General features: G+C 50.5%; 1 protein-coding gene and 1 long non-coding RNA gene across 6 annotated transcripts in view; one reads left to right on the top strand and one right to left on the bottom strand.

Annotated features, from left to right (window-relative positions):
- PTPRJ (protein tyrosine phosphatase receptor type J) overlaps positions 1–15,602 on the bottom strand; it is a 182,427-nt gene that overhangs the window by 134,600 nt on the left and 32,225 nt on the right. The window contains exon 1 of one of the 4 annotated variants that reach the window (XM_086341690.1): positions 81–2,070. The exons of the other annotated variants lie outside the window; for them this stretch is intronic. The gene's annotated coding sequence lies outside the window, so the exon portion shown is untranslated. Of the gene's footprint in view, positions 1–80; positions 2,071–15,602 lie in introns of those variants that run through there. 4 annotated transcript variants of the gene reach the window in all.
- Positions 4,561–15,360, top strand: LOC147358562 (uncharacterized). Of its 2 annotated transcripts, XR_015142402.1 has the most exons (3): positions 14,122–14,579; positions 14,697–14,789; positions 14,981–15,360. It is a non-coding gene; the product is annotated as an uncharacterized LOC147358562 (long non-coding RNA). The 2 variants fall into 2 exon arrangements; XR_015142401.1 differs by lacking the exon at positions 14,981–15,360 and having other exon boundaries at positions 4,561–14,579; positions 14,697–14,923.

The raw sequence follows: 15,602 nt of genomic DNA, 5'->3' as shown, positions 1-15,602 counted from the left end.
AAAAAAAAAAAAAACCTATCTTTTACTCTTCCAAGGGCCACGTGTTAATGATGTGGTATTCTTACGTGTGCTGTCGGTACCTGCTGTGCAGGACAGGAGCCGGTGCTGTCCCAGAGAACCGTTCACCGCCGTCAAACTCCAAAAATAAGAGAGAGAGAAAGAATTCCAGAGCTCAGTGCCTGTGACCCGTCCACGTGAGAAGTGGGGCCCCCAGGGACAGCAGCGTGTGCCTGGCCCCTCTGGGCGGGCTCTGGATCTCCTGGCAGGTCGAAGAGAACCAAGATCAGCAGAAGGAGCACCAGGTTTGGAGGCAGACAGATCTGGGTTTATAAATGCTTTCTCTTCTTTTCTGTTCATACTCTCGGTAGGCTCATTTCTAGGAATTGGTCCTAGGCGAGTTGCCAATATAGTACGACTGACAAAAGCAAAAGAAAGAAAGAGAAGAGTCACCCTAAACATCCAAAAGCAGTGATGTGGTGGGGAGTTCCTGGGGAGCCAGTGGTCAGAACTGGGTGCTTTCACCACCATGGGCAGGGGTTCGAGCCCCGGTCAGGGAATTAAGATCCCACAAGCTGGGCAGCCAAAATAAAAACAAAGAAACCTAAAGCGGTGAATAGCTAACGAGAACCTTCTGTACAGCTCTAGGAACTCGACTCTGTGCTCCGAGGTGACCTAAATAGAAGGAAGTCCAAAACAGAGGAGCTATCTGTATAAGTATAGCTGGTTCAGAAACTAACACCATGGTAAAGCAACTATACTCCAATAAAAATTAATTTTTTGAAAAGTGATGAAGTGGTTAAATAATGATACATATAGACAATAAACTAAGAGGCTACTGCTACAAAAAACATTTTTCTAAGTTTTTTTTTTAATGTAACAGTTACATTCATAGCCCATGTAACATAGTAAAGAGAACGGGGATGTAGGTTCAGAAGAGATGCAGGCAACATGAAATTTATAGACAAAAGCAAGGAGCAGAAGGAATGCAGGAAGTTTACAATCAGCAACGAGTCAAAGAAGAGCCAAGCTCTGCAATTCAAACAGGCAAGAGAGAAGTCGAGGGCAAGAAACCCAAGAGGGCAAGAAACCCAAGAAGGCCTGCCTCGCAGGCCTCCCTTGCGGGTCGCCCAGGGAATGCCAAGAAGGGGCAGAACAGAGAGAAGAGGCTTCTATCTGTTTCAGCTGAGATGTAGGTCAGTGTGTCATTTCTTCAAAGAGGTGAGTCGGTATCAGAGCAGCCAATAATTCCAAGGCAGGAGAGACAAGAGCTAAATTAAAGGAGCCTCTCCAGGGGGTCCCGCACGCCCCCTAAGACTTCAGTCTTTCTTAGGCAGAGAGGGACTAAGGACGCGCTAGGAAGCTGACCCCTTCTCCCCCTCTCCAACCGTCCTATAAATTGGTCCTGTGTTTCCCAACACCAGAAAGGGTACTCACTCATGCAGAGCAAAATGCCAGTAAGTACAAATTTGGAACACGGGTTAAACAATACTGTGATCAAAACTCCAACAGCAACCCTGAAGAGACAGAGGGTGGGGGAGGGGAAGAGAGAGATTAAGAGCCCAGCTCTCCTCGAAACTTAATTCTATGCTCTAATTCAGAGCAGTATAATTAACCCCGAGTTTCGCTGCTAACACTGAACTTTTTCAGCCTGATGAGAATATCATTTAGAATCCTGCAATCGCCAATAATAGCAATATGACACAATGGCGTCCATTGAGGCCCTCATCAGGGCTCGTAGTCATTTACATAGAACATTTTCTGTGACTCTCTGAAATGCAATGCTACAAAGACTCGATTGAGACAGAAGTCTCCCTTTCCCATAAATGAAAAAAAGAAGAAGAAAAAAAAAGGAAAGAAAGAAACCACAATTTCCTTTACAGGACAGCACAGATGGTCCCCACCCTCCCAAGGCTTCTCCAGGGCCGGGCACGTCACGAGAAACTGCTCATCCCAGTGCTGACCAGAAACTAGATACTTGCATATCACACTGGGTGTGATGCCTAATCTTGCACACACCGGGTGTGTGCGTGTTGGCCTAATCTCTTCACACAGGAAAAGGAGATCTGGGGTGCTTTAGGAAAACCCTGAGCTTAATAAAACAGAGCAGAGGATATGGAGGGGGCCCAGCTGGATTAACAGCTTTCAAGTCCAAGCTCCGACTTCACCAGCCTCCCTGGAGATGGGGGCTGGGGGCGGGGGGGGGGGGGGGGGGCGGGCAGGGGGGTGTTCACGTGGCCTAGGAGCCAGGCCTGGAGAAACACGGGCCACTGTCCCGTCCTGCAGCCCGACTGGTGCCGTGGGCCACAAAAGTCTGAAAGGTGGTGACTGGGGACCATGAGTCACCCAGGGCAGGACAGTATTATGTGCAGAGGGCAGGACAGTCATTGTGCTGAGGAAAAAGCAGGATTCGGAAGCCAGACAGACCACAGTTGGCATCCTGGCGCCATTCCTTAGACTCGGAGTGGTTATCTAACGACCCGGAGCCTTTTGTTTCCTTCTCTGAAAAATGGGCTTTGAAGACGACGTGGGGATGAAGAGTCTTAGCCTCTGAAATATACCACACCATGACAGTATAAAAGAGCAACAGTTATGGATATGGCCATTGTCGTTATTCTTTACTAAAGATTTGCGGAAAAGCCAATAAGGTGAAAAGCCTGGAGCCACAGCCAGGCTCCTCTGGTTCATGTCTGAGCTCTATCACTTGCTAGTTGGGTGACCTTATTTAACCTCTGTGTCTATTTCCTCATCTGTAAAACAGATGAAATAATAGCACCTACCTCCCAACTGGTATCTAGGGTAAATGAGTTAATATATGCACAGCATTTACACAGTGTATACATATGTGCCAGGCTCTAGTCTATGGATTTGTTGTATAAATAAGATGAATCAACAGGGATCTGGGGAAAGGGGTATCCTTTAAGGCAACAGCAGCAGTTCCTAACATCTACAGTATGTCTTCATATCCACTAAGTTCTTTAAGTCTTTCATTGAACCTCCCCCAAGAGAAACAATTCTATGATGTGAAATCAGGGCCTAAATTCTAAAGATGGCCTGGGAATCTCCCTTTCTTGAAGGTTTCCTTTAAGAAAAAAAAAAAACAAACTGGTTAATGGGAAGCATCAAATGAATGACCCTTTGTTCTTTTTCTAGCTCAAGTCTTTGCCTGTGCAGCCAAGTTCTTCCCAACAGATCACATCCTTCTCACATGCCACCTTGAGGGAATGGACAGCAGGAAGGTCCACGCCAGTCTAGCACGAGGACAGGACAGACTGGAGGAGAAAAGGGGAGTCCCACGCCAAGTCTGGGTGCTGCTTTCTGACCAAGCAAGAAGGGCCTGACAACTGGCAGCTGTTGCCACTTGGCAGCTGTTAACTGTCAGCACTTCAGAGTTCACGCTTGGAAATCCTGCCGAGTCCCTGCTTGGTACATGGCCTATTCACCTTGGAGAGAAGGCTAGTAATAAAGAATGCACTTGTTGAAAACTCAGCTGGCTAGTACAGGTCAAATGCTCTGGTTCTGCTGAGCAATCCCAGTGGGGCCACCACCATCAGTGGTCACCCACCAGACAGTTATCGAGGCCAGACCTCAAGGACAGACTCATCAGTGACTTCTCCACTGTACTGGTCTCATCCTTCTGAGGGATTTCCACACCAGATGGGGAGCAACACAGGGACTGGTCCTTGGTCACTCTGTCCAGATGCAAATCCATGGCCAACGAATGACGCAGACAGGCACCTGTATCTCTTGAAGATCCACCAAAACAGGACATGTGCACCACCTGGCCAGGGCGACCAATCTCACGCGATCCAGTCCCAGACTCCGTGGCTCCTCTGAACTCCAGGAACCTGCTACCAACACCCTACTCAACCTCCACATTCCTGTTGAAAAGTATCTCAAGCTCAAAAGTCGAAAACCCACACCCCCTTCCTGGTTCATTCCACTCCCCAAAGAGCTGGCTCCTTGCTGTTCCACAAACAAGCCAATCCGTCTTTCCTCAAAGCATCTGTACTCGCTGTTTCCTGAACCCCCTTGTGGAGGCTTGCCCCAGCTGCCATATGTAAAACAGTACCTGCCTCCCATCACCCTATCTTACTTCTCAGCCTGAAATCCACCTGTCTTCCCCAGCAGATGGAAGCTCCATGAGGGAGGGGCGTGGTCTGTTCTGGGCATGTCAGTATCCCCAGGACATAAACGGGGTTTGACACAGAGCAGGTACTGAATACGGGGCGTGTGCTGAATGAATCCATTAACTGGTTAACTAATTAGAAGCCAAGGTAGACAAAGAAAGGGTCAGAAAACAAAATCGTATCTGGGGCTTAACTTCAAGTTTTTAAGACGCACTTGAAGCCCAGCCAAGGAGTCTCGTGGAGGTGCTCAGCGGCCAGTTCAGTTGGGCTGCTTGGCTTCCCTTCTCTCCCTTCCCCCTTCTGTGTTTTATTTCTCATCGTGTTTTGAAACTGATGGCACATGGAAATCCAGAGCTGAGGGACGAGAATCTCACCCCAAAAAAAGGAACCAAGTCGGGGGAACATCCTGGCAGGGGGCAGGAAGAGGTGCTGGGGGAACCGAGTCACTCTCTGCCGCCTGGCCTGCTCTGACCAGCTGGACGCAGCAGTGGTCACTCACCGAGCCCTGACCAAGTGCCGGGCACCTGGCTGGGTGCTCATCCTCATGACAACGCCATGATAGAGCCATGGGGATGCTCCCTCTAACACAGGGCTAGGTACAAAAGTCACCGGGGTGTGGGGATAGGACCAACCATGAGCATAATAACCCTCGAAATGTGCCAACCAAGGCAGTCCCTGCGCTCCAGCGCTGGACAGATGAAGGGACAGGCAGATGGTCTGCGTGAAGGAGCCACACTGCATGGAAAATATATTTTTAAATCCCTGGAAGCACACTGGCAAGGCAGGATAACCACACTGTGAGAGGCACAAAGACACCGACAAGGGAGAAGAGGCGCGTGTTTCCAATCCTGCATGCCCTGCAGGCCACATCTGTACATATATGGTGGCGGTGTCCGACTCTTGCGACCCCACGGACTGTAGCCCACCAGGCTCCTCCGTCCATGGGATCTTCCAGGAATACTGGAGTGGGTTGTCCGACTGCGCCCCACCAGCGTGCTGGGCCAGACTCAGGCTGGACCGCTTCTATGACGTCTTTGAACCCACGGCATCTTCTACACTAGGGGCGCTTCCCATATGCCTGCGGGAAACACTTCAGCCCAGCAGTGGGTTAATCATTCACATCACGCTTTCAGATCCACCAAGGCTTCCGCAGGGCTTTCAGATCCACCAAGGCTTCCGCAGGCTTCGGCAGCCCTGTAGGTGGCGGGACTCCTCGTCTAACTGATGGGAAGAGCTCAGAGAGGTCAGAGGAGTCCGGGAGTTGACCCAGGTCTTCCGACACCAGGGCCTGGGCGCCTTCTATGGCTCCACACGATTTACCTTCTGGCTGCAAGGAACATACAATCAAGATCCCACGTCCTGTTCTAATTAAGAGAAAAATGTCCTCTGGTCTTACTGACAGCCAGTCATCAGAGGTCTTCAGGAGTTTCAGGATGCAAGGGTATGAAAGCAATGTTAAGATTCCTTCATGGGAAGAGAGGAGGAACAGGATTTCAAGTTGAAAATGGTACTGCTCAGCTTTAATATTTTTATTATTTCTCTTATGCAGCTGAACATGTATGTTTATCAAAGACAAACATGTGGTAATTACAAATGAGATTGCCAAAGAAATCCTCAACACAAGAAAAAATAATAATAATCTGTGTGCTTAGGATTTGGGGGATTTCACATCATCTCATTTAATCCACGCTCAAGGAAAAATAATAATACTGTAAGCTAGGTTTTTGTCTGACTCTTTGTGATCCCATGGACCTACCAGGCTCCTCTGTCCTTGGGATTCCCCAGGCAAGAATACTGGAGTGGGTAGCCATTCCCTTCTCCAGGGGATCTTCCTAACCCAGGGATCAAGCCAGGGTCTCCTGCATCGCAGACAGATTCCTTACTGTCTGAGCCACCAGGGAAGCCCATGTTTTACTACTATTCCATAACATATAAGGAAACTATGTTTGGAGGAGTTAGAGGATTTGTCTGAGGTCACATAACTAGTCAGTTTTTTTTTTTTAATTCAAATAACTGGGAGAGGAAGAGAGGAAAGGGCAAAAAGTAATTTCCTCTTTAGGTCTTTCTGTATAATCTGAATTTTATACAACCATGTGCACGCACTCGTTGACATTTTTCCCTTTCAAAAAAAAATTAAGTTATTGTTCATGGCTCTGGAAACGGAAAAGTAATTGGAGCAGTCTGCATGAGGTCACAGGGGCTAAGCAATGCACACAGGTGTGAGGCTCCCCTGACCCATGAGCAGCAGCCCACACCCTCAAGGCACGGGGAGCGGTGGCCAACGAGGCAGGACGCATCCACTGTGCTCACAGCAGCATTGGCAGCTCCCAGCACAGGACCTGAGGCAGACGCAGCAAGGCCACCGCCAGCACAGGGCTCAAAGGCCCCACACATCGCAGGGACAAGCCTCTGCCACACGCACCAGAACACAGTAAGAAATCCCACATCCATCATTGCAAATCTTCTCTGCTTTTATTCACTTCCAAACTACCCTTTATTTTCAGGAGCCCTCACATGAAGCTTTAACTTCCCTCCCTGCCATGGATCCCAAACAAAGACCAGGAGGGGCTCGTGGCTGTATCAGGCCCATGGATGTCTGGTTCACAATGTTTTGAAACAAAGCTAACAATTAAGAGCTTTCCCATTAAAAGCCCAGATTTCCACTTTTTTGCGAAGACCTGGGGGATGTGGGCGTGCCAGGTCCCCATCCTTGGGCTGAGGGTGGATGACAGGTGGTGTGAGGGGGCACAGAGGGGTCCCCAGGCTGCTCCCAGCACCACCACTCAGGCCAGCACCCACCTCCAAGCTTATTTATCCGCCATAAAAGCAACATTTTGTGGCGTCCATGCCTCTGTCAGCAGCACAAAATGGAAAGAGAAACCAAGAAGACCCTGTGCTTCCAGCAAAGTGAGAGAGCAGACAACCGAGCAACTGGAAAGACCTCCGCCTCCAAGACGCGAGGCAGGCACAGCTGTGAAGAAGGGCTATTAATGTGGGGTGCTTTTTCTTTCACCAGGGGAGCCCCTCTGATTGCCACTGCATGCCTGGACCCTGGACGCCTGTGAGCTTGGGAACTAAGAGCGCCCCTAAAGAAGAGCTTTGGGGGAGAAAAAGGAACGAAACCCAACAGTCCTGCAGGCAGGGCCTGCTCTGAAGTCCAGAAAGCCCGCGAGGCAGTATCCCACCCTCTGCTCCGGCCAACTGCCCCCTTTTCCATGCTCCCTGCAGACCTGAAGCAGCTTCCTCTTAAGAAATCTCCATTTCCCCACTGAGAAGCGTCTAATTCAATAAACTCCTGTTGACCGCTGTCCTGAGCCAAGCGCCAAGGGTGGTACAGAGTGACGAGTGAGACCGGGACCCTCCCACAAAGCCTGCACCATCTACCACAGGAGACAGAGCTTCGAACATCCGCGATCCATGGACAAGGGTGCAGATGAAAAGCACACGCCGTGGTAGCTAAGGGAAACACCCGGTTTATTCCCAGTTTACAGAGCGGGGAAGGCCGTGGACTCGCCCATACACTGGAGGGACGAGCATTCCGGCAGAGGGGACAGCATGAGTGAAACCAGGAGGGAAGAAACCGTGGGCGTGTCCTGGAAGCGCCCGGCTGCGGTCCGGGAAGCCTGGAGGAGCCCAGTGGGACCCCACGGGCGTGTCAGTTGGTCAAGGCCACTCTCTGACACGGGAGCAACATTTACAGGTACACCACACAAGGAAGGCCCTGAAGGTCAGACTGGAAAAGGCAGACTGAGGCTCCAGGGGGCAGGGAGGAGCCCTGGGAGGCACAGGGCAGGGAAGGAGACAAGGACCAGAAGACTTTCTGGTGGGCAAAGAACTCGGCCTTTGTCGTTAACATCTCCTTGATGCCAACCTTTGGCATCTGCTCCACCTGCCCCAAATGCCAAGTCCATTTCCGTGGCCATCACGGTATGTCACCATCTGGATGGTGACTTCCACCCTCCCAAACTGACCCTCTGGCAAACGTGTGTCCCCTGGGGGCCACTGGCATTCATCAGCCTGGCCCTCCCACTCTGAGGCCAGCCAGCAGGCGTGACTCTGTGGTTGACACGGTTGCCAACATTCAAAAATTAGGAGACATAGCTTTAAAAAAAAAAAAATTCTGAATTTTTCTAGGATGACACTTCTACACGGTGACAAAGAAGCTGACTGGCAGCTGCTCCCGCTGGCAGAGCACACAGCCACCCGTTTTCCACATGGTCACCTCTCTCGAATCTCCAGGACGGACGGCAAACCTCCACTGTCCACTTATCGTTTACCAGGCCACCTACCACACCCCCAGAGCCCTCCGAGTTGCAACATCAACCACATTTATGCTAGACTTATGGGCCTAGTAGATATTCCTGATTCCTTCAGCCCCAGGTACCAATCCTGCCCCCAGAGCCCACAGTTGATCCACAGAGAGCTGGCACCTCACTCCTCCTCACACACTCTCAGGCCCTGCTCGATAGCACGGCTAAAAGAAACCAGAAGGGCCCTCCAGAGAGCTGGGCAACAAGCTCAGAAGAAATGCAAGGTATCTTTATTTTCCCTTCTATTACCAACTCAGCTCTCCCTGATGACCCACTGTGTGCCAGGCTTTCCAAGCAGAGGTCAGGAATAACATCTGAGTAAGGTGGGATCTGTGCGTTTGCCAGGTCTGGGGTTGGGGGGGAACCTGGAGTAAGTCCAGGCGGATCTGGCTCTGATGCCACTCAGAATGAGGGCAATAACAACGCAGCTCAGTCACGAAACACAGCAATCCATGCACATTCTGCAAGCAAAGGCTCAACACTCGCTGGCCAGTAACCGAGGCAGCAGGCACTGCCTGTTCGGGACAGGGTCGGGGTTCAGTCCCCAGCCCTTACTCCCATCAGAATCAGCTGTCTGTTCCAGGAAATCTGCTCCACTGCTTTCATCTTAGACAGAGTGAGAGAGGCTGGAAAGAGAGAGAAGGTTGGTCACGGCAGCAAAATACTGAGAGAAAAGAAATGGAACTATGACTCCTGTCTTCAGTGAGTAAACAGCCTAGTCAAGGGTTCAAACACTGAACCCCACAGATTAATGAAGTCACTAACATAGGAGGAATGTGAACAGAGGCTGGGCTCCAGGTAGGAGACCTGCTGGGTGAGGTGTGTGTGCTGGGGAGGGTTGGGGGGGGCGGTATGTGGGAGGGATTGTTGGTGTTTTGTTGTTTGGGGGGGTTTAATTTTCTGGTCCCACAGCATGTGGGATCTTAGTTCCCCGACCAGGAACTGAACCTGCGCCCCCTGCACTGGTAGTATGGAGCCTTAACCACTGGGCCACCAGGGACGTCCCTAAGGCAGGGTTTTGAAAGATGCTTTTAATCAAAGAAGTAGCCTGGGCGGGGCGGCATAAATCATCTAACTTCTGCTGGATTAATCATCAGGACCTCCCTCTGAAAAAAAAATACTGTAGATCTAATAAAACTACAATTGAAAAAAAAAGGAAACATTAAATCCCATTTTAGGAAGAATGAAGTTCAAAATCTCACGGAAAACTCTCATTCGAGAAAGTTAGACCCATTCAGCCTGTGAATGGGTTTTCCACTTGGCAAGATAGCGCCTCGTCTCTAAGTGATAATAAAGGAATGAATGGGCATTCGTATCAGGGAAATTCCTAGTGATTATTAGAATGGAAAGGAAAGAGGGGGGGATGGAAACAGAAGTATTAAGGACTGGCAGACACCCTCTGGTTTCAATGCTAGAAAAGGCAGCAACTGTTTTGTTCAAGTTGGGATGACCTCCAGCAAGAACTAGTAAGCTATAACAAAACTGAATTTCTACACGTCTAATAGTCATTTTTCTTGGTTTCCTGGCTCTTAATTTCTTCTCCAAAGTCTGGTCACCTTATAAACAAGCAGTCATCTGTACCGCCCAAGTAAGGAGATCAGCCCAGACCACTTGGATAGGCAGCATTTCCTACCATTCTGTATTTAGTCCCATCCTGTACCGCTTGACCTCAGGCCTTCAGACGCCCTCCCCAGGCTCTGTTACGCCCACCAGGCCCACCCCTCCCTGGACAACTTCCCCTTGGCTGGCCCACTCACCCTGCCTCTTTCCCCAGGAAGGGCCCTTGAGTTCAGCCACTTCCATACCTCTTTGTTTCCCCCCTCTCTGTCTCTCTCTCTTACACTTACACACACACACACACACACACACACACACACACCAACCCCCAAAAGAACCCTTTCCTCCCCAGGAACCAAAATCCACAGATGCAATGAACCCAACCTGCTCCAGCTGAAGCGAAAACGGAGATCTACAAGCCTCTGTCACTCTGTTGTGGGGCTGCCCCCACCCCTCTTACCCCTTACCACAGAGTCCCAGAAAAGCACTCGTCAAGCCAAATGTCTTCATCTGACAGGTGCAAAGTCAGAACCCCAGAGAGGGAAAGTGCCCAGCCGGCCGGAGGACCTCAGTCTGTCAGAATCAGGCCGGAAGCCAGGTTTCTGGACTCACCCGACCAGCACTTTCCACTGCCCACACGGCAGCTTAATCAGCTCGTGTAACCAACACTTGCATAAAACCGACCAGGTGTCCAGCATTTCCCTACGCCCTCTCTTACAGGTGAACACATTTAATCCCCGCAACAGTCTTAAGGACACGAGTTCTCTTATGCCCTCCATTTCACAGAGTAGGAAACCGAAACACAGAGAGATTTAGGAATTTGGCAAGGTCACAGAGCTGATGAGGGGCGGACCAGGGGGTTGAACCCAGGGAGCCAGGCTTTAGATGCGTGGTTCTTAAGCACTTTGCCAGAAGGAAAAGTAGGCAGAAAAGGGAATACTGGGCTATTAACCATTTGACAAAGGAAATACACCCAGAGTGTCCCTTAAGAAGCAAATGAACCACAAAAACAAAAAATTAAAACAACACCCACAACACTGGAGGTTGCAACGGAAGCCTAACCGTGCTAAACGCCCCTCCAAGACGTCTGCTGGCTTCTTCTCTCGGGCATTCCCTGTTTGTGAGGGGTGGGATGAGGCAGTCACACGTAACTTCCACAGTAGCCCAGACTTTTCAGTCTGTTCACAATGCATGTGTCCTTCGCACACGGCTCTTGGCTTCATTCCCACCTCTGATGCCCCAAAGCTTGAGGCTTGCATACAAAACCCACCCTCCTGTTAAGGGCTCCGGGCAGACTACCCTCCTACCACAGAAAAATAAAATGCCTCGCTGTTGTTGTCCAGTCACTCAGTCATCTCCAACTCTTTGCGACCCCATGGACTGCAGCAGGCCAGGCTTCCCTGTCCTTCACCATCTCCCGGAGCTTGCTCAGACTCATGTCCATTGAATCGGTGATGCCACTCAATGCAAGAAAATGCCCGGCTGTTTCTTTAAAACATAAGCCATCAGTGTTCAGCCTGCCCTTTGCGGTCTTTCTCTGCATCTGGGGATCTATCGTCAACTCTGGCACATGATAAAATAAAGTCAGATAATCCAGAGGTGAACTGTCCAAACCCCCCCCCACCCAGCTCCTTTACTGTTTCATGAACTTGCCCACAGCCTGTTTATAGCTCACTGGCGCATCCACGCCAATGGTAGCTCCAGAAGCTACAAGCTGACAGCAAGCAATGGCGGAACTAATACACAGCTTGACTTTCAGAGGGTTCTGAAACCTCTGCCTGCTCAGCTTCTGACCCACCTCAGGGACTTGGGCTGGGCCAGCTGCGGTCACCAAGAATTTGGTCTGCACCCAGATTGCACCAAGCCCAGTTATTAGACCTCCAACCGTGAGCTCAGTGGGGGTCAGATGTGGACCAGGTTCCCACGCCCCAGGGAACCCCAGATGTCCTAAGAAGGAAAGGGGACCACACCAAATGAAGGGTTGGAAGAGATGAGAGACATTCCCACAGCAGCAGGGAATGGAAAGCATCTTGACTTTCTGTGCCAATGCCCTCCACCACCGCCACCAAAAATTAGGGTATTTCATGCCGCAAGCAGAGATGACTGACTCAAATCCAGCCACTTCCACATTTGCAAAATGGGTTCAGCCATTTGGCCACCATTTAACGGTCACCAAATTAGACACGAGGTAGAGACCTCCCCAGAAAGCAATATTTATTGTCTCTGGATCACCATTGGCTACAATCTCCTGAAAGTTCACCAAACTCAGCTCTGTAAAGCGAACAGAAAGGAATGCCATTATAAATCCCCATCCAACCAGCATCGCAGGACCTGCCCATAGTTTCTATGTTTTAATTTTCAGAGAAATACTGGAACAGGACAGAACCAGAGTGACCTCAGAAATCATGCCATTTTGATTCGCACATGACAGAACCCAACTATTTATCTCATTTTAGTCTACTTATCTCATATACACAGTTCCCTTTCCTTTAGCCAAAAAAAAAAAATCCCTCTTTTAAACAATATGTGATATAAAGCAAAAAGAACAGGGAACCAAAACAAATTCTTTCCTGCAAAATTTATGGTTCCTTTTTTGTCAGGGGTTACACACATAACCACCACCCAGGTCCGCCGCTGTGTACATAACACAGGCTGCGAATTCTAAAGAACTGCATGGGTCTCTCAGCTGCACGCTGTCTGATGGCGCAGACTTAGGTGCTGACGTTCCAAAACAAATCTGCCTTACTCAAATAATTTATTAAGATGAAGACTCAGGAAGGGAAAGCTGACAAGCATTCAACACACTGGCAGGAGAGACCCAAATGTTCCTGTGTCTCAGGCTGAGGCCTTGGGAGCAGAAACACACCGTGGGTTCCCTCTGTCATCGGCGTTCAGCTGCCAAGTCCCGTCCGACCCTCTGCGGCCCCGTGAACTGCATCACACAGGCCTCCCTGTTCTTCACTATCTCCTGGAGCTCCTGGCACAGCATGTTTTTACCCTTATCGCCTGGGTCAGTGAATTTTTACCTTCAGGCTTGGGCAAATGGGTTTGCTGAATGGTCAAGAGAGAGCTGGACCCCTTCCTGGTCTCAGAGAAATGAAGTGGTGGGTGCTGGGTACGTTTTGGAGGTGGGCGAGGGGAGTTAAGTCCAAAGATGCTTCCCCAAAATAACACTCCTTAGGGTCCTTCCCTGGGAACTCAGCTGGTAAAGAATCTGCCTGCAATGCAGGAGATCTCGGTTTGATTCCCGGGTGGGGAAGATCCCCTGGAGGAGGGCATGGTAACCCCCTCCAGTATTCTTGCCGGGAGAATCCCCATGGACAGAGGAGCCTGGTGGGCTGCAGTCCATGGATGGGGTCGCAAAGAGTCAGAAACGACTGAGCAACTAAGCACAGCACAGCACAGGGTCACCACCTTAAGCCAGAATCAGTTATGACGAGGGTGCCAAGCTCCCCCTGGTTTGCAGCTTCCTTGGCTGTGGGCCCTCAGTTTTGCTTTCAGAGCTGGGGGGTGGGGGGGTTGGGAAGAAGTCTCCAGTCCAAACACGTGTGTCCATGTGCATCTGTCCAGAGGGGCCAGGCAGGAGAGGGTGAACCAGGAACGACGCTTCCTTTCCCCCCGAGAGCACTTCTGCGGTGTTCCTGTCGAGGCCAAGGGTCCGCCTCACCTCCGCCACCTCCGTATTCCTGGACAGAGGTCGTCCCAAGGCAGGAAAAGAACGGGGGAGACTGGGACAGCCTGACCTCAAAGGCCCACTGCGGGGGGCCTTTCTTCAGTCTGGGGCCTTTGTTCAGTGGCTCAGTCCGACTCTTTGTGACCCCATGGACTGCAGCAAGCCAGGTGTCCCTGTCCACACACGCACGCACGCACACGCACAGACACACCCCCACCCCCACCACCGGAAGTTTGGAGAGAAGGTAACTGGAGACTGGAGAAAAGGAAGGCTTCAGTTCTCTCCTCCCAGTATCTAGCCCGCCCCCTCGGGCAGCTTCCATTTGCATGAATGAGGGCTGTGGTCACTGCATACCTTGGACAGAACAAAGCAGGAAATAACAGGGCTATCCCTTACTCAAAGCCAAAGTTCATCAAACTCAACAGCGCGCCCGTCTCCCCCATCAGAAGCTGGGAGTGGCTAGCCAGCCCCGCCCCCGCCCCGCCCCCCGACTGGCGCTGACAAAAGCCACCTTGTTCCCAAGGAACCTGTTTCTCCAGCGTCTGTTTCCAATCTCCTAGGGGCCTGTATTTATATTTTCAGTTAGCCGCTTTTCACATAACTTTCCAAAGTGTTATTATTACTTGTAGGTGGGAAGAGAAAAGATCTCAAAATGAAAAGAGATTTCTCCCTCCCACCTGAGAACCCTGGGATCCCACTGCCTCATCCCAGGGGCTTCACTGCTAAGGGTCTTCCCACCTCTTCCGAGGCAGACCGAGGGCTTCGGGCAATTTCCGACGCTGCCCCCAGCCCCCCGCATCAGCAGCACCCCTGGGTGGGTACCTCGGGCCTGCCTGGCACTTTGCTGCGCTCTGCTCAGTTCTGTCTCTCTGCGACCCCATGCACTGTAATCCACCAGGCTCCTCTGTCCAGGCAAGAATACAGGAGTGGTTTGCCTTTCCTCCTCTGGGGCGGGGAGGTGGCGGGGGGGTTGGGGGGAGGGGGGTGAATCTTCCTGAGCCCACGTCTCTTGTCTCTCCTGCACTGCAGGCGAATTCTTTACCTGTTGAGCCAGCACTTTCCTAAGACTTTGCAACACGGACTCTCAACAAACTGGTTGAAGGAAGAATCTGCATACTACAGGTGATCCCACCATCTCAGCAAGGGAGATGATTTTAAGAAACGGAAGGGGCCATGAGGACTAATTTACATCTGCTCTCCGTGTCTGCAAAATGTCATTCACATGTCACAAACAATTTTATAGCAAGGTACAAGCATCTATGCATCCCCTATTTCATTAACACCATGAAGCGTGTTATTATCTCATCTTACAGGTGAAAAATAAGAAGCTCCGAGGGGAGTTCAGTTGCCCAAGGCTGTTCCAGGTCCCACTGCCCCTCCAGGGACCACCCACACCAACTGCTTCCCCAGGTGGTCCTTACTGGTCCTCTCACATTGATGTGCAGTAATACCATCACCCTAAAATAATAATACCATCACCCTAAAATAATAATACCATCACCCTAAAAGGCCCCAGGCTTCTGCCCTTTCCCAGGATTGTGATGATAAGTTCAGCTGTGGGGTCAGTTGCTTGGCTTCAAATCTTGGCTTTACCACTTAATAGCTCTGTGCCTTTAAGCAAATTACTTAATCTTTTTTTAAACAAATTACTCAAATTTTTTTCCACCTGCAAAAAGAAACTCTCATATCCCCCACCCATCTGCTTACTTTGTGCATTGGTTAAGATAATGTATGAGTAAAGAAGTAACATTCTTATGACGTCCGCCATTCCCATCAACATCGTTATCGCCACCCTCTCCATCACCAGCGCGGTGAAGATGGAGCACAGCACACACGCACAGTAGCTAACACCAGACAAATGCTTCCATGCTCGCCTCCTCCTTCATCCAGTGAGGCTGGCAGGGCAGGAATTAGGGTGCCCACTTTAGAGATGAG

Source organism: Bos grunniens, chromosome 15, assembly GCF_055505025.1.
Source record: "Bos grunniens cultivar Pamir isolate PY7600 chromosome 15, Bosgru_T2T1.0, whole genome shotgun sequence".
NCBI lineage: Eukaryota > Metazoa > Chordata > Mammalia > Artiodactyla > Bovidae > Bos > Bos grunniens.
Note: the sequence above shows the minus strand (reverse complement) of the source record. Positions and strands in the feature narration are given on the sequence as shown.